General features: G+C 44.6%; 1 long non-coding RNA gene and 1 pseudogene across 1 annotated transcript; both read left to right on the top strand.

The window, feature by feature from the left end:
• LOC121567566 overlaps positions 1-18,729 on the top strand; it is a 192,775-nt pseudogene that overhangs the window by 119,246 nt on the left and 54,800 nt on the right.
• Positions 15,639-18,650, top strand: LOC121567567. Its single transcript, XR_006001122.2, has 4 exons — positions 15,639-15,687; positions 16,643-16,663; positions 16,999-17,151; positions 18,524-18,650. It is a non-coding gene; the product is annotated as an uncharacterized LOC121567567 (long non-coding RNA).

Genomic DNA, 18,729 nt, shown 5'->3' with positions numbered 1-18,729 from the left:
TTAGTTTCAGCTTTGATAACACTGTGTGATGTTTGTAATTTGTTACTGACCTTTGAGAAAGTTATGATATTGAGATAGGTTGGAGAGTGATGCCTGGAGACAACACTCAGATGCCGGTGTTGACTGTTCCTGATCTGGATAAAGATGGACAAGTGGAACTGATGGATAAATATCATTTTGATTATTTGATGATTTTTCAACTTTTTTTTTATTATTTTTTATTTTTTTCAATATTGGGGTGATGTTGGTATGATTTATGAATCAAAGGGGGGAATAGGTTTATGTGATTCATGCATCATTTATATATAATTTTTTAAATTCTTAGGTGAAATTGAGGTTTAATTTGAAAGTGTTTGTTTTGCAAAAGATACTGTTTGGTCGTTTCTTTTTCTTCCAGAAGCATTTGGGGGAACATATGGAGATTGAAATACTCAAACAGGAACATGGGAAGGGACAATATGACTGGAGGAGATAAAACAAGGAGGGTGTGGCTGATTCCATCATCAACAGTCCATTGGAAGTCGAGACTACAGGGAGATGAAGTGTAGTGGACTACATTCCAGTGTCTGCAATGAAATATAGACATGTGTAATACATAATTGTGTAATAGGCTCAGGGATTAATTTTGTAGAATGATGTTTGATGTTATTGAATACATGTGAGGATCTTAGATGTTTTTGTTTATTTCGGTGAATGCTTAGGGACAGAAGGTCTAGGCAGGGAGAGTTCCACTTGTACGGTCCGGTGGGTTGACCAGCCTTGCAAGTGGATATTTATGGATAGGATTTTGTTTGCAGGGGCTTACATGTGTATTTAATTGCATCATAGTTTCAAATGCATGTACATGGTTTATGAGGTTATCTGGAGTACCGAGGTGGTTGCCTGGGGCAGAGGGACCGTGAGAGAATTTTACTGTCTTGATTGATGGATGGATATCTGAAAAGATGGCTGCCGGACAGTTTTTCGCTCTTACACTCCATAGAGATTTCTTCATATTTCATAGTAATGTATTCACACTTCATAAAGATAGTAATGTATTCACACTTCATAAACAGTTATTGCATAGAAAGGTATTTACACTCTAGAGGAGAATGTTTTTGGTTTAATGTTAAAGATACTCAATAAGATAAATTGTTACTAGTCATAATCCTATTCTGTTTGTTTTCGAGACGTTTAGTTCGTCTCGAAGGGGGGAATATAGTATCTGAAGATTATGCCTTTGTTAAATGTTTTTCATGAAGAAATGGAATGTTGTTTGTGTTAGTAGCAAGAGGGAATGTTTTGGGTGTGACGCCAAATACAACAGACCGGAAGTGTCTTGTAGACAGGGGAGACTGGGGATTGGCCAGAAGAGGAAGTTTCATTGTTTATAAATAGGGGGGTTAGGCGAGGAAGACGTCAGAACGGCCATGGCAATCGGAGGAGCCGTTCTCCGGGTGTCATGTCACCTGTCATTTATGCTGTAACCTCGTGATTTTAATAAAAGCCTCTAACACGATGCAGCATAAAACGGACTCTTTGTTGACAGCAATAATGGCCACCATTCATCCGATACGACACTACAACCTTTATGGCCCTGGCCGCCGTGCTAGAATTATACATTAATTGGTTTTCCCTCACGTAAGCCTAGGGGTCGTTTGGCTCGTGGGGCTTCTCTTCAACATGCTTTCTTGTGTGCAAAATCACAGTTGTTGTGTATATGGCTGTATTTCAGATAGGCCTACATTTTTGTACATGTTGTATGTGGGACCAATACCATGTGTAGCCTACGAAAGCATATGTGGGAACTCCTTCAAGACTGTTGGAAAAGCATTCCAGGTGAAGCTGGTTGAAAGAATGCCAAGAGTGTGAAAAGCTGTCATCAAGGCAAAGGGTGGCTATTTGAAGAATCTCAAATATAAAATATATTTTGATTTGTTTAACACTTTTTTGGTTACTACATGATTCCATATGTTTCATTGTTTTGATGTCTTCACTATTATTCTACAATGTAGTCATGCATATACACTACAGGTCAAAAGTTTTAGAACACCTACTCATTCAAGGGTGTTTTTAATTTAAAAAATAAAGAAACACCCTTGAATGAGTAGGTGTTCTAAAACGTTTAACCTGTAGTATATATGCATGACTCACACATACTGGTAGCCTAGTTTCAGCTGAATATCATCTGTCAAACTGGTCTCACAGACTAGACATAACATAGTAAAAGTAAATCCGGTACAATCATATTAGTAAGATGTGTTACGTTTGGTATGGTTATACAAGACAGATGGCTACTTAAGGCAAGGAAGGAGGGAGGGTTGGCGGCCATGCGGGGGGGCAGGCGTATAACGCATAAATACTGTATTCTCACTGCATCTATCAAAAACCTCCAGGGGACCATGACACAACGTTCTAAGAACGTCCTAAAAACATTATTGGAGACGTCCCTGGAACAAACCTGGAACAGCACAAAACCTGCAGGGGACCATGACTGTTTAAATTGAATTATTGTCAATTATGCCTTTTAAAGTAAAGTATTCTCATTGACGTGATCACATGTGAATTTCATGTGTTTTTTTCATAAGGGAACCACTGATCAAGCAACATTATGGACTAAACGTTCAAATCCTGTTGCTGCAGGATTCTTTTTCAATGACAATACAGGTCAAATTAAGATCCTACATCTGTAGTTTCTTGTTTAGAAGTGCCCTGTCATTTTGTACTGATTTTCCTGTGTGTTTGTTGCTGTGCATGCATATGTTCTCTGTTCGGTTTACATGGTAGCCATTCCTGCAGTGATCCAGGCAGGCTCAGTGTCACGATCGTCGTATTGAATAGACCAAGGCGCAGCGTGATGAACGAACATGGTTAACTTTATTATCTTTAGTGATAATAGAAACAACAATCAACAAAACAAGAAACGACTCGTGAAGTCCACGGTAACAATGACCAACACGGAACAAGAACCCACCAACACAAAGGGAAAACAGACAGTTTAAATATGGCTCCCAATCAGAGACAACCAACGACAGCTGACACTCGTTGCCTCTGATTGGGAGTCACTCTAGCCAACATAGAAATAAACACATAGAATGAACACACCCTGGCTCAACATATAGAGTCCCAGAGCCAGGGTGTGACAGTACCCCCCCCCTAAAGGCGCGGACTGCGACCGCGCCTCAACTTGAACAAAACAGGGGAGGGCTGGGTGGGCATACCTCCTCGGCGGCGGTTCTGGCTCCGGCCTTGCCCACCACCCTCCAATAAACCCCCCATAGCGCCCCTGGTCCAGTCTGGCCCCGCTGGCTGGAGCTGAACCGGACTTAGAAGGAGCGGTTAGCTTCAGCTCCGTAGTGGAGCAGTTGACCGGTACCTTACCAGGCACCGGTGACCCAGGCACGGGTTGTGCTGGACTGACGACGCGCACCCCTGGCTTGGTGCGTGGAGGAGGAACGGGCCTTACCAGGCTGACGACGCGCACCCCTGGCTTGGTGCGTGGAGGAGGAACGGGCCTTACCAGGCTGACGACTCGCACCCCTGGCTTGGTGCGTGGAGGAGGAACGGGCCTTACCAGGCTGACGACGCACACCGTAGGCTTGGTGCGTGGAGCAGGGACAGGCCGGGCTGGGCTGGCGACGCACGCCGTAGGCTTGGTGCGTGGAGCAGGGACAGGCCGGGCTGGGCTGGCGACGCACACCGTAGGCTTGGTGCGTGGAGCAGGGACAGGCCGGACTGGGCTGGCGACGCACACCGTAGGCTTGGTGCGTGGAGCAGGGACAGGCCGGACCGGGCTGGCGACGCACACCGTAGGCTTGGTGCGTGGAGCAGGGACAGGCTGAACCGGGCTGTGGAGACGGATAGGAGACCTGGAGTGAAGAGCGGCCACAACCCGTCCTGGCTGAATGCCTACCTTCACACACTCTGTGTGAGGCATCCGCACAGGACGTACAGGGCTGTGTACCCGTACTGGCATAACAGCACGTAACACTGGAGCAGGATATCCGGGACCGCGGAGAGGCATTGGAGACCACGAGCGTTGAGCCGGCACACTCCGTCCTGGCTGCATACCCACCTTCGCACAACACGTGCGGGGTGCTCGCACAGGACGTACAGGACTATGCCGGACCACTCGTGGTACAGTACGCCGCTCCGCATACCGCGGAACCTGCCCCGTCCCATGCTGCCATGCCTGAGTACGGGAAGTTGGTTCCGCTCTCCATCCAGGCTCCGCCAACCTGCCTTCTGGCCCCCCTAACCCGGTGGCCTTCTCTCCAAATCGCCCTGTGGCAGCCTCCTGCTGCCCAGCCGCCCATGCCGTGTGCCCCCCCCTAAAAATGTTCTGGGGTTGCCTCTCGCCTGTCCGACGTTGACACTGCTGACGCCGCTGCTCCTCTCTCGCCAGGGCCTTAATCCTAGCCCATGGCCCTTTTCCCCCGAGCATGTCCTCCCAGGACCACACTTTGCCCACCTGGGCCATCGCCAACCTCTCCATCTCCTTTCCCGGCGCTTCCTCCCATGTCCAGTCCAAGATCTGCCCCTGGACACGCTGCTTGATCCTTGTATGGTGGGTTCTTCTGTCACGATCGTCGTATTGAATAGACCAAGGCGCAGCGTGATGAACGAACATGGTTAACTTTATTATCTTTAGTGATAATAGAAACAACAATCAACAAAACAAGAAACGACTCGTGAAGTCCACGGTAACAATGACCAACACGGAACAAGAACCCACCAACACAAAAGGAAAACAGACAGTTTAAATATGGCTCCCAATCAGAGACAACCAACGACAGCTGAAACTCGTTGCCTCTGATTGGGAGTCACTCTAGCCAACATAGAAATAAACACATAGAATGAACACACCCTGGCTCAAAATATACAGTCCCAGAGCCAGGGTGTGACACTCAGAGGCCAAGCTTTGTGCCAGCCTTCTGCTACCCTACGAGACCCTGGTCATTACCATATCTCTGATTGCCAATGGACAGAACAAAAGTCTTCTCCAAGAGAGTTCTGACCAAAAGTTTCACCACTGCTTCCAGTTTCAGGTCAGCCCAGCACTGGGCGACATCCAGAACCATTCCAATAAGAGTTTACTATACTTCTTAGCTTTGTGATGCATCTCTTAATTTTTGTGCAATGCCATCTTATTTGATGGGAAATATCAATGTGGTGGCCTACCATAAGTTTTCTGGGATTCAAGCTGAAATTTCACATAAAAAAAGATGACATCAACTACTAAAGAAAAAGCATTTTTAAAACACTGATGAAAGGAGAAGTGATTGAATCTTCACAACCTTGATGTTGTTAGCAGCACGTTCTTACCAACTAAGCCACACTGGATCATATGTTATTGGTTTGTTTTCTCCCTGACAGGCCCCTCATGTGGAGAGTGACGAAGTGCCAACATTTAAGGTGGAGGTTTCAAGGTGAAACGTGTCTATCGACAGAGGAGAGAAAGGTCATGATTAAACCCTACAGTCCAATGACATTCATCCAAACAGATAAACCAATCTACAACCCGGGACACACAGGTAATTTTACACAGAGCCAGTACACAATTAGTCTGCTTGCTAAGAAACAGGACAATTAGGTGATAGCATGTTTCTATGATGGTTTGCTCTGTTATCACATGTTGCTTTTACAGTAAGGTGCAGATAAAGAAAAAATCCACTGCGGGTTCACTCAGGATATATACACTGGAGTTTGAACCAACATAACCCATGATACAAGCTGTTCCTCTCCTGGACATTATCATTGGATATCGATAGTGTAAACATTTTCAGCGAACTCGCAGTGCAGTTTTCCTTTATCTGAATTGGGGCCTTAGTACCAACGGTGTCAAATATTATCCACAGTAGCTGTCAAAAGTTTGTCTTGCAAAATTCTGGTAACTTTCCCGAAAATCCCTGGTTTTCCAGAAATCCCGGTTGAAAGTGTCCTGGAATCTGGAAATCCTTTAATGGGATTTCTGATAAATCAATGAAAGTTAGCAAAATTATGCTTCTAAAACTCTCATTGAGTGCCTGTCTTTGTCTTTTCATTGTCTTTTTACAGTACAGTTTAGAGTGATCACCTTGGATACCAGTTTTAGCCCTGTCAATCAGCTGGTGAGTGTTGAAAATGTGAAACATTGAATATTGAAAACAGTGACCTATTTGGTCTTCCTTCAGAACAGTATCCCCACTATTTCAAACAAAAAGACAGATACAGAAGAATCTCAAGGATCCCAACATCATAATACTGTGCGATAGACATGGCAATCAGCTATTATGTAACACTATATACAGTTTTGTCCAACCAAATTGTTACAGTGTCCGCCTTATGGTTAAAGTGTCCGCCCTGAAAATGGAAGGATGGGGGTTCAATCCCCAGTGGAGCCATACCATAGACTCTAAAAATGGGACCCGAAGCCTCTCTGCTTGGCACTCAGCATTAAGGAGATGGATTGGGGTTAATGCCGAGTGATAGACTAGCGTCCTGTCCAGGCTGCCTCAAGCTACAGAAACAGGAGATAGGCTCCTGCCCTATGGACAAGGACAAGGCTTATTATGTACATACTGTAAATGCTTATTTTAATTTTAAACGAGCCATCACATGTCATACACATCGCATTAGTACTTCATGAACAATAAGGCTTTGGAAATGGGGAATGTTTTGAACAACTATTTGGTAAAATCCAAATCTGTTTGATAAGGCTACACAAACAGTTGAGACACATAGCACTCAATTCAAACATACTGTACATGTCTGCAGAGGTTCTTTAAGTAAACCTGTGTGGGCTGATTTGAAGGTCCTCAAACATTCACCACAGGACATTAGGTTTTCCATTCATATAGGTCAGATTGGAACGTATGAGAATGTTTTTCCTGAGATTGAATTAATCTACTGAATTGACATTAGAGTTCCAGTGCAAATACTACTTGTGATGTTGAGTTGGAGAGACAAATCCAAGCACCTGCCTAGTTCCTATAGTTGTAGACAGCTTTGCTCCTTTGGTCATTTTGGGGGAATTTGAGAGTTATTCATAAAACATTAACCAATCTTTTGTCTTGCCCTTCACAGTACAACATTGTGGAACTTGAAGTAAGAGCATTATTAGTCTGTCAATACTACGACATTTTAAGACAATGACTCCACCAGCTAGGTACTGGAGGTCATCATTCATTTCCACATGGCAGTTACTAGTAGACTCCCTATAAGCTTTATGTGATAACATCTGGGCCACCTTCAGCAAGCAAACTTCGGAACGTTGCAGATAGAATGTAATGAATAGAACTGACGTGACTCCTTATTCTACATGTTAGACAGGCATGTTTGGCCTACATAACATATTTGTATGTGAATGTTCCACAATGTTGTGCCCTACTAAACATGTCCCTTGTTCTATGAACCCACAGGATGTTCATCACAACAGGATTGGACAGTGGGTCAACACTACATCTAGTGGCAACATTATGCAGCTTTCTCACCTCCTCAACTCTGAAGCACCTGTAGGATTCTTTACCATTGTAGTTTGGATTGGTGAAAAAAAGATATACCATCACTTCAAGGTAAAAAAATATGTCAGGTTGAGCTTCTTTCTTTTACATTTCATGCTACATAATATTATGGCTCTGGCAGTTGATCAATGCATCACAATCCTGGAACATTCATGAGTTAACTGCTGTTCTTTTATATCTAGTTTTGCCAAAGTTTAAGATCTAAATGAACCTCACCAATGAGATCAGCATAGTTCAAGAGGAGTATAAAGTAGTGTGTGCAACGTGAGTCAACACTATTGACGTTTTGCAAAGCACTGTAGTTACAAGACAATGTGTAACTCCACTAAATGTCGCTCTCCAATTATGCTAATGCTGACCTGGATTCAAATACTATTTTCAATATTTCAATTACTTTCACATACATTTCAAAGTAAGTATCTGGATATTGTTTCTTAAAAAATACAAGTAGTTGAATATTGGAATGTATTTGGAAATATACAGTACTTGGAAAGTATTAGCATGTATTTGAAAATATTTAAATATATATATTTGTATTTTTAAATACAAATATTTCAATAATTTGTGCATTTCCACCCAGGTCTGTTTGGTCCTAGGGATATTTGAAATAATGTATTTAGAAACAAGTATTTGAATATAGTTTCAAATAGTAGGCTATCTATAAGAAATTATTTGAAAATACTTTCAAATACTTCAAATAGAAGTAGTTGATTTGCCCATATTATTTGAAAATAATCAAATACACAGAAAATAAGGATTTAAATACAAATATTTAAATATGCATTTATTTGAACCCAGGTCCGCGCTAATGACAAATACTAATTGAAGACCTACAATGCTACTGCTCAATGTCATAAACTGCTCCTATGAGTCACTGAGACTTCAAACGTTTGGGACACATTTGGCATTTACATGAACAGCTGGGCCTGTATTCATAAAGCATCTCAGAGAAGCATTGTTACATCAATGAAAAGCCCAGCATGTCCAGCTGGCATTTGAGAGGGACCTGACAAGTACATTTCATCAGGAAGGAGAATGGAATCAAAATCTTCTCATGAGTTTCAACACAGCATGGAGGAGGCTGAATCTCGTCTAAATAGTAAGCTACAACCTTTATGGCCCTGGCCGCCATGCCAGAATTGTACATTAATTGGTTTTCCCTCATGTAAGCCTAGGGGTCGTTTGGCTCGTGGGGCTTCTCTTCAACATGCTTTCTTGTGTGCAAAATCACAGATGTTGTGTATATGGCTGTATTTCAGATAGGCCTACATTTTTGTACAAGTTGTATGTGGGACCAATACCATGTGTAGCCTACTAAAGCATTTGTGGGAACTCCTTCAAGACTGTTGGAAAGCATTCCAGGTGAAGTTGGTTGAGAGAATGCAAAGAGTGTGCAAAGCTGTCATCAAGGCAAAGGGTGGCTATTTGAAGAATCTCAAATATAAAATATATTTTGATTTGTTTAACACTTTTTTGGCTACTACATGATTCCATATGTGTTATTTCATAGTTTTGATGTCTTCACTATTATTCTAAAATGTAGAAAATAGTAAAAATAAAGAAACACCCTTGAATGAGTAGGTGTTCTAAAACTTTTGACAGGTAGTGTATATGCATGACTCACACATACTGGTAGCCTAGTTTCAGCTGAATATCATCTGTCAAACTGGTCTCACAGACTAGACATAACATAGTAAAAGTAAATCCGGTACAATCATATTAGTAAAATATGTTACGTTTGGTATGGTTATACAAGACAGATGGCTACTTAAGGCAAGGAAGGAGGGAGGGTTGGCGGCCATGCGGGGGGGCAGGCGTATAACGCATAAATACTGTATTCTCATTGCATCTATCAAAAACCTCCAGGGGACCATGAAACAACGTTCTAAGAACGTCCTAAAAACATTATTGGGGACGTCCCTGGAACAAACCTGGAACAGCACAAAACCTGCAGGGGACCATGACTGTTTAAATTGAATTAATGTCAATTATGCCTTTTAAAGTAAAGTATTCTCATTGACGTGATCACATGTGAATTTCATGTGTTTTTTTCATAAGGGAACCACTGATCAAGCAACATTATGGACTAAACGTTCAAATCCTGTTGCTGCAGGATTCTTTTTCAATGACAATATAGGTCAAATTAAGATCCTACATCTGTAGTTTCTTGTTTAGAAGTGCCCTGTCATTTTGTACAGATTTTCCTGTGTGTTTGTTGTTGTGTGTGTGTGTGTGTGTGTGTATGGTCTCTGTAGGGTTTACATGGTAGCCATTTCTGCAGTGATCCAGGCAGGCTCAGAGGCCAAGCTTTGTGCCAGCCTTCTGCTACCCTACGAGACCCTGGTCATGACCATATCTTTGATTGCCAATGGACAGAACAAAAGTCTTCTCCAAGAGAGTTCTGACCAAAAGTTTCACCACTGCTTCCAGTTTCAGGTCAGCCCAGCACTGGGCGACATCCAGAACCATTCCAATAAGAGTTTACTATACTTCTTAGCTTTGTGATGCATCTCTTAATTTTTGTGCAATGCCATCTTATTTGATGGGAAATATCAATGTGGTGGCCTACCATACGTTTTCTGGGATTCAAGCTGAAATTTGACATAAAAAAAGATGACATCAACTACTAAAGAAAAAGCATTTTTAAAACACACTGATGAAAGGAGAAGTGATTGTCACGGCTGTCGGTGAGATGCGGTTGAAGAAGTCAGGCGCAGGACACAGAACTCTCGGACTCTCGTACTTTAATCCGATAATGACCATATGAACACAGAAATAACTCCACGCAGGGAGGAAATAACCCGCTCACTAAATGACATACGTGAAGGGAAAACAATCACACACAATGTCCTAATGAGAGACAGGGGTAATATAAGGGCAACAATCAAACATAATGACGAACAGGTGTAAACAATACAGACAAAACTAAACAACCACCGATAACATCGAACGGCAGTAGCTAGTACTCCGGGGACGACGAACGCCGAAGCCTGCCCGAGCAAGGAGGAGGAGCAGCCTCGGCAGAATCCGTGACAGTACCCCCCCTTTGACGTGCGGCTCCAGCCGTGCGCCGACCCCGGCCTCGGGGACAGCCAGGAGGACGCGGAGCAGGGCAAGTCGGATGACTCCGGTGGAACTCTGTCAACAGGGAGGGATCTAGGATGTCCCTCCTAGGGACCCAGCACCGTTCCTCCGGACCATACCCCTCCCACTCCACGAGATACTGCAGACCCCCCATCCGACGCCTCGAATCCACGATGGAACGGACTGAGTATGCCGGAGCCCCTTCAATGTCTAGTGGGGGCGGAGGGACCTCTCGTACCTCATTCTCCTGGAGTGGACCAGCTACCACCGGCCTGAGGAGAGACACATGGAACGAGGGGTTAATGCGATAATTAATAGGCAGCTGTAACCTATAACATACCTCGTTCAATCTCCTCAGGACCTTAAATGGCCCCACAAACCGCCGGCCCAGCTTCTGGCAGGGCAGGTGAAGGGGCAGGTTTCTGGTCGAGAGCCAGACCCGATCTCCCGGTGCATAAACTGGACCCTCACCGCGGTGGCGATCGGCGCTCGCCTTTTGCCGTCTGATGGCCCGCTGCAGATGGACGTGCGCAGCGTTCCATGTCTCCTCCGAGCGCCGAAACCATTCATCCACCGCAGGAGCCTCGATCTGGCTCTGATGCCAGGGTGCCAGAACCGGCTGATAGCCCAACACACACTGGAAAGGAGTGAGATTAGTGGAGGAGTGGCGGAGTGAATTTTGGGCTATCACTGCCCAGGGAATATACCCCGACCACTCCTCCTGCCGGTCCTGGCAGTAGGACCTCAGAAACCTACCCACATCTTGGTTCACTCTCTCCACCTGCCCATTACTCTCAGGGTGAAAACCCGAGGTAAGGCTGATCGAGACCCCCAAACGTTCCATAAACGCCCTCCACACTCTAGAGGTGAACTGGGGACCCCGATCAGACACTATATCCTCAGGCACTCCGTAGTGCCGGAAAACGTGAGTAAACAGGGCTTCGGCCGTTTGTAGGGCTGTAGGAAGACCTGGCATAGGGATGAGACGGCAGGCCTTAGAAAACCGATCCACAACGACCAAGATCGTGGTATTCCCCTGGGAGGGGGGAAGGTCCGTGACAAAATCCACCGACAGGTGAGACCACGGCCGTTGTGGAACGGGGAGAGGTTGTAACTTCCCTCTGGGCAGGTGTCTAGGCGCCTTACACTGGGCGCACACCGAGCAGGAAGAAACGTAAACCCTCACGTCCTTGGCTAAGGTGGGCCACCAGTACTTCACGCTAAGACAGTGCACCGTACGACCAATACCAGGATGACCAGAGGAGGGTGACGTGTGAGCCCAATAAATCAGTCGGTCACGGACCTCGAGCGGTATGTACCTCCGTCCCTCTGGACACTCTGGGGGAGAAGGGTCGGTACGTAACGCCCGCTCGATTTCCGTGTCGACCTCCCACACCACCGGTGCCACCAGACAAGTCTCCGGTAGTATGGGATTGGGCTCAATGGACCTCTCCTCTGTGTCATATTGTCGGGACAGGGCGTCTGCCTTAACATTCTGTGACCCTGGGATATACGTGATCTTAAATACAAACCGGGCAAGAAACATGGCCCACCTAGCCTGACGAGGGTTCAGTCTCTTCGCTGCCGGATGTACTCCAGGTTACGATGGTCAGTCAGAATGAGAAAAGGGTGGTTAGCCCCCTCAAGCCAATGTCTCCACACCTTCAGGGCCTGGACCACAGCTAGCAGCTCCCTGTCCCCCACGTCATAATTGCGTTCCGCCGGACTGAGCTTCTTGGAATAGAAAGCACAGGGGCGGAGTTTTGGAGGCGTGCCCGAGAACTGAGACAGTATAGCACCGATCCCCGCCTCGGACGCATCCACCTCGACTTGGAACGCCAAAGAGGGATCCGGATGTGCCAGCACCGGAGCTGAGGTGAACAGGTCCTTCAAATGACTAAACGCCCTGTCCGCCTCAGCCTACCACTGCAAACGCACCGGGCCCCCCTTTAGCAGGGAGGTATTGGGAGCTGCTACCTGTCCAAAACCCCGGATAAACCTCCGGTAGTAATTGTCAAAACCCAAAAAACGCTGCACCTCCTTTACTGTAGTTGGAGTCTGCCAATTACGCACGGCTGAAACGCGGTCAATCTCCATCTCCACCCCTGACGCAGACAACCAGTGTCCCAGGAAGGAGATGGACTCCTGGAAAAACAGACATTTCTCTGCCTTCACATACAGATCATGCTCCAACAGTCTACCCAGCACTCGACGTACCAGGGACACATGCTCGGTACGTGTAGCGGAGTATATCAGAATGTCATCCAATATACACCACTACCCCCTGTCCATGCAAATCCCGGAAAATCTTGTCTACAAATGATTGGAAGACTGAAGGAGCATTCATTAGACCGTATGGCATGACGAGGTACTCATAGTGACCCGAGGTGGTACTGAATGCTGTCTTCCACTCATCTCCTTCCCGAATGCGCACCAGGTTGTAAGCGCTCCTGAGATCCAATTTTGTGAAGAAGCGCGCCCCGTGTAATGACTCAGTCATACTAGCAATCAGAGGGAGAGGATAGCTGTATTTAATAGTGATCTGATTGAGACCACGGAAATCAATACACGGGCGTAAACCCCCATCCTTCTTCTTTACTAAAAAGAAACTCGAGGACGCAGGAGAAGTGGATGGCCGTATGTATCCCTGTCTCAAGGATTCAGTGACGTATGTCTCCATAGCAGCCGTCTCCTCCTGAGACAGAGGATACACATGGCTGTGAGGGAGCGCAGCGCCAACCTGGAGGTCTATCGCACAATCCCCCTGTCGATGAGGTGGTAATTGAGTCGCCTTCTTCTTACAGAAGTGGAAATGCAGGAGAGTCAATTAAATACAACTGTATAGTCTCCTCATGACCCTTCTGCGTTTTCATCTTCAGTGGCGCTGTGACCTCCCTAATCAATCCCGACCCCAAAGGCCGGCTATCTAGGGAAGGATAGGGAAGGGCACATCGACTGGTAATATAGGGATTCCTAACTTATATGAGAAATGGCGATCGATAAAATTCCCAGTTGCGCCTGAATCGACTAGCGCCTTATGCTGGGAGTAAGAAGAAACTTCTGGAAACACAACTTGGATACACATATGAACAACAGAGAGCTCTGGGTGAGTTGGGGCCTTACTCACCGGGAAGGACTCATCCGTGCGTTGCCTGCTGCCTCGAATCCGAGGAGACCCTCCCCAGCACCAAACCGCCGTGTGTCCTCGGCGGCCACAGTTGGTGCAGGGGACAGCCTCCTTCCTGGCCTCCCTACTACCAGCACCCCCGAGCTCCATAGGGCTCCGCGGGTAGCCAACAGGGTATCCAGGCGAATCGACATGTCCACCAGCTGATCGAAGCTTAGGTTGGTGTCCCTGCAGGCCAACTCTCGACGAACGTCCTCTCTTAAGCTACACCTGTAGTGGTCGATGAGGGCCCTCTCATTCCATCCCGAATTGGCAGCCAGAGTCCGGAAGTCCAGTGCGAATTCCTGCGCACTCCTCCTCCCCTGTCTGAGGTGGAATAGACGCTCACCCGCCACCTTCCCCTCCGGGGGATGATCTAACACTGCCCTGAAGCGGCGGGTGAACTCCGCATAGTTCACAGTAGCGGCGTCTATCCCTCCCCACTTGGCGTTGGCCCACTCCAGTGCCTTGCCGGACAGACAGGAGATGAGGGCGGACACGCTCTCGTATCCCGAGGGTGCCGGGTGAATGGTTGCCAGGTAAAGTTCCACCTGGAGCAGGAAATCCTGACACCCGGCTGCGGTGCCATCATAAGCCCTCCGGAGCGAGAGCTGAATCCCACTGGACTCCGGATGTGAGACGATAGGAGTAGCCGATGGTGGTGGTATCGTTGGAGGAGGTGTGGGCAAACCTCCTCTCTCCCATCGTCCCAAAGTGTTCATTACGTTATCCATGGCGGCACCAAGATTTTGAAGCATCGCTGCCTGTTGTAGGACGCGCTCCTCGAGTGATCCGGTCGGTGCCGTCGCTCCTGCTGACTCCATGTTGTGGTGTGTGATTCTGTCACGGCTGTCGGTGAGATGCGGTTGAAGAAGTCAGGCGCAGGACACAGAACTCTCGGACATGTACTTTAATCCGATAATGACCATATGAACACAGAAATAACTCCACGCAGGGAGGAAATAACCCGCTCACTAAATGACATATGTGAAGGGAAAACAATCACACACAATGTCCTAATGAGAGACAGGGGTAATATAAGGGAAACAATCAAACATAATGATGAACAGGTGTAAACAATACAGACAAAACTAAACAACCACCGATAACATCGAACGGCAGTAGCTAGTACTCCGGGGACGACGAACGCCGATGCCTGCCCGAGCAAGGAGGAGGAGCAGCCTCGGCAGAATCCGTGACAACGTTCTTACCAACTAAGCCACACTGGATCATATGTTATTGGCTCATTGCCTCCCTGACAGGCCCCTCATGTGGAGAGTGACAAAGTGCCAAAATTTAAGGTGGAGGTTTCAAGGTGAAACGTGTCTATCGACAGAGGAGAGAAAGGTCATGATTAAACCCTACAGTCAGATGACATTCATCCAAACAGATAAACCAATCTACAACCCGGGACAATTAGGTGACAGCATGTTTCTATGATGGTTTGCTCTGTCATCACATGTTGCTCCCAATACTCACTTGAAACAGGACAGTAAAGAGCAGATAAAGAAAAAATCCACTGCGGGTTCACTCAGGATATGTACACTGGAGTTTGAACCAACATACCCCATGTTACAAGCTGTTCCTCTCCTGGACATTATCATTGGATATCGATAGTGTAAACATTTTCAGCAAACTCGCAGTGCAGTTTTCCTTTATCTGAATTGGGGCCTTAGTACCAACGGTGTCAAATATTATCCACAGTAGCTGTCAAAAGTTTGTCTTGCAAAATTCTGGTAACTTTCCCGAAAATCCCTGGTTTTCCAGAAATCCCAGTTGAAAGTGTCCTGGAATCTGGAAATCCTTTAATGGGATTTCTGAAAAATCAATGAAAGTTAGCAAAATTATGCTTCTAAAACTCTCATTGAGTGCCTGTCTTTGTCTTTTCATTGTCTTTTTACAGTACAGTTTAGAGTGATCACCTTGGATACCAGTTTTAGCCCTGTCAATCAGCTGGTGAGTGTTGAAAATGTGAAACATTGAATATTGAAAACAGTGACCTATTTGGTCTTCCTTCAGAACAGTATCCCCACTATTTCAAACAAAAAGACAGATACAGAAGAATCTCAAGGATCCCAACATCATAATACTGTGCGATAGACATGGCAATCAGCTATTATGTAACACTATATACAGTTTTGTCCAACAAAATGATTACAGTGTCCGCCTTATGGTTAAAGTGTCCACCCTGAGAATGGAAGGATGGGGATTCAATCCCCAGTCGAGCCATACCAAAGACTCTAAAAATGGGACCCGAAGACTCTCTGCTTGGCACTCAGCATTAAGGAGATGGATTGGGGTTAATGCCGAGTGATAGACTAGCGTCCTGTCCAGGCTGCCTCAAGCTACAGAAACAGGAGATAGGCTCCTGTCCTATGGACAAGGACAAGGCTTATTATGTACATACTGTAAATGCTTATTTTAATTTTAAACGAGCCACCACATGTCATACACATCGCATTAGTACTTCATGAACAATAAGGCTTTGGAAATGGGCAATGTTTTGAACAACTATTTGGCAAAATCCAAATCTTTAGCCAATGTTATCTGTTTGATAAGGCTACACAAACAGTTGAGACACATAGCACTCAATGAAAACACACTGTTCTCTAAGTAAACCTGTGTGGGCTGATTTGAAGGTCCTCAAACATTCACCACAGGACATGAGGTTTTCCATTCATATAGGTCGGATTGGAACGTATGAGAATGTTTTTCCTGAGATTGAATTAATCTACTGAATTGACATAAGAGCTCCAGTGCAAATACTACTTGTGATGTTGAGTTGAAGAGACAAATCCAAGCACCTGCCTAGTTCCTATAGTTGTAGACAGTTTTGCTCCTTTGGTCATTTTGGGGGAATTTGAGAGTTATTCATAAAACATTAACCAATCTTTTGTCTTGCCCTTCACAGTACAACATTGTGGAACTTGAGGTAAGAGCCTTATTAGTCTGTCAATTTATGATGACTGTCACTAAATACTACGACATTATAAGACAATGACTCCACCAGCTAGGTGCTGGAGGTCATCATTCATTTCCACATGGCAGTTACTAGTAGACTCCCTATAAGCTTTATGTGATAACATCTGGGCCACCTTCAACAAGCAAACTTCGGAACGTTGCAGATAGAATGTAATGAATAGAACTGACGTGACTCCTTATTCTACATGTTAGACAGGCATGTTTGGCCTACATAACATATTTGTATCTGAATATTCCACAATGTAGTTCCCTGCTCAACGTGCCTCTTGTTCTATGAACCCACAGGATGTTCATCACAACAGGATTGGACAGTGGGTCAATACTACATCTAGTGGCAACATTATGCAGCTTTCTCACCCCCTCAACTCTGAAGCACCTGTAGGATCCTATACCATTGTAGTTTGGATTGGTGAAAAAAATATATACCATCACTTCAAGGTAAATAAATATGTCAGGTTGAGCTTCTTTCTTTTACCTTTCATGCTACATAATATTATGGCTCTGGCAGTTGATCAATGCATCACAATCCTGGAACATTCATGAGTTAACTGTTCTTTTATATCTAGTTTTGCCAAAGTTTAAGATCTAAATGAACCTCACCAATGAGATCAGCATAGTTCAAGAGGAGTATAAAGTAGTGTGTGCAACGTGAGTCAACACTATTGACATTTTGCAATGCACTGTAGTTACAAGACAATGTGTAACTCCACTAAATGTCACTCTCCAATTATGCTAATGCTGACCTGGATTCAAATACTATTTTCAATATTTCAATAACTTTCACATACATTTCAAAGAAAGTATCTGGATATTTTTTCTTAAAAAATACAAGTAGATTAATATGTATTTGGAAATATACAGTAGTTGGAAAGTATTAGCATGTATTTGAAATATTTAAATATATTTATTTGTATATTCAAATACAAATATTTTAATAATTTGTGCATTTGCACCCAGGTCTGTTTGGTCCTAGGGATATTTGAAATAATATATTTAGAAACAAGTATTTTAATATAGTTTCAAATAGTAGGCTATCTATAGGAAATTATTTAAAATACTTTCAAATACTTCAAATAGAAGTAGTTTATTTGCCCATATTATTTATATTTATATTTATTTATAAATAACCAAATACACAGAAAATTAGGATTTAAAAACAAATACTTAAATATGCATTTATTTGATCCCAGATCTGCGCTAATGACAAATACTAATTGAAGACCTACAATGCTACTGCTCAATGTCATAAACTGCTCCTATGAGTCACTGAGACTTCAAACGTTTGGGACACATTTGGCATTTACATGAACAGCTGGGCCTGTATTCATAAAGCATCTCAGAGAAGGATTGCTGACCTACACTCTTAGAAAAAAGGGTTCCAAAAGAGTTATTCAGCTGTCCCCATAGGAGAACCCTTTTTGGTTCCAGGTAGAACCCTTTTGTGTTCAATGTAGAACTCTCTGTGGAAAGGGTTTTTATATAGAACCCAAAAGTGTTCTACCTTGAACCTTCTTGATAGCACCTTTTTTTCTGAGAATGTAGCATCAGGTCTCCCCCTGTCAATGTGACCTTGTTCATTATAATCCAACAGTTTAAACTGATCCTTGATCAGCACTCATACACCGAGAGTCTTTATGAATACTGGTCCAGATTCAATGTTGAAAACACTTTACTTAAAGCCTGCAGTTATAATGCATTATAAACATGCATGTATGAGCCTTTCTAATATCTCTTATGAGGCTTATAATATACTGTCTCTCTAAGTAGGACATTTATGTTTTTTATGTGTTTTATTATTAAATCAAATCAGATACACGTATGGACAGCCTGTACCTGGCAAAGCAAAGGTAGAGTTGTGCCAACCCTTATGACACAATGTATTGATACCAATAACAATTGATGAGGAAAACCCACAAGGAGTTCCTGATTATACACCCCCATGCCACAAAGAGTCAATAGCGGTCTGTATGCTTTCCTGAAGAAACTATCATCAGTATAATTGTTTTCACATCATAT

Source organism: Coregonus clupeaformis, chromosome 6 (assembly GCF_020615455.1).
Source record: "Coregonus clupeaformis isolate EN_2021a chromosome 6, ASM2061545v1, whole genome shotgun sequence".
In the NCBI taxonomy this organism is placed as follows: domain Eukaryota; kingdom Metazoa; phylum Chordata; class Actinopteri; order Salmoniformes; family Salmonidae; genus Coregonus; species Coregonus clupeaformis.
This window is presented reverse-complemented; position numbering and strand designations above follow the sequence as displayed.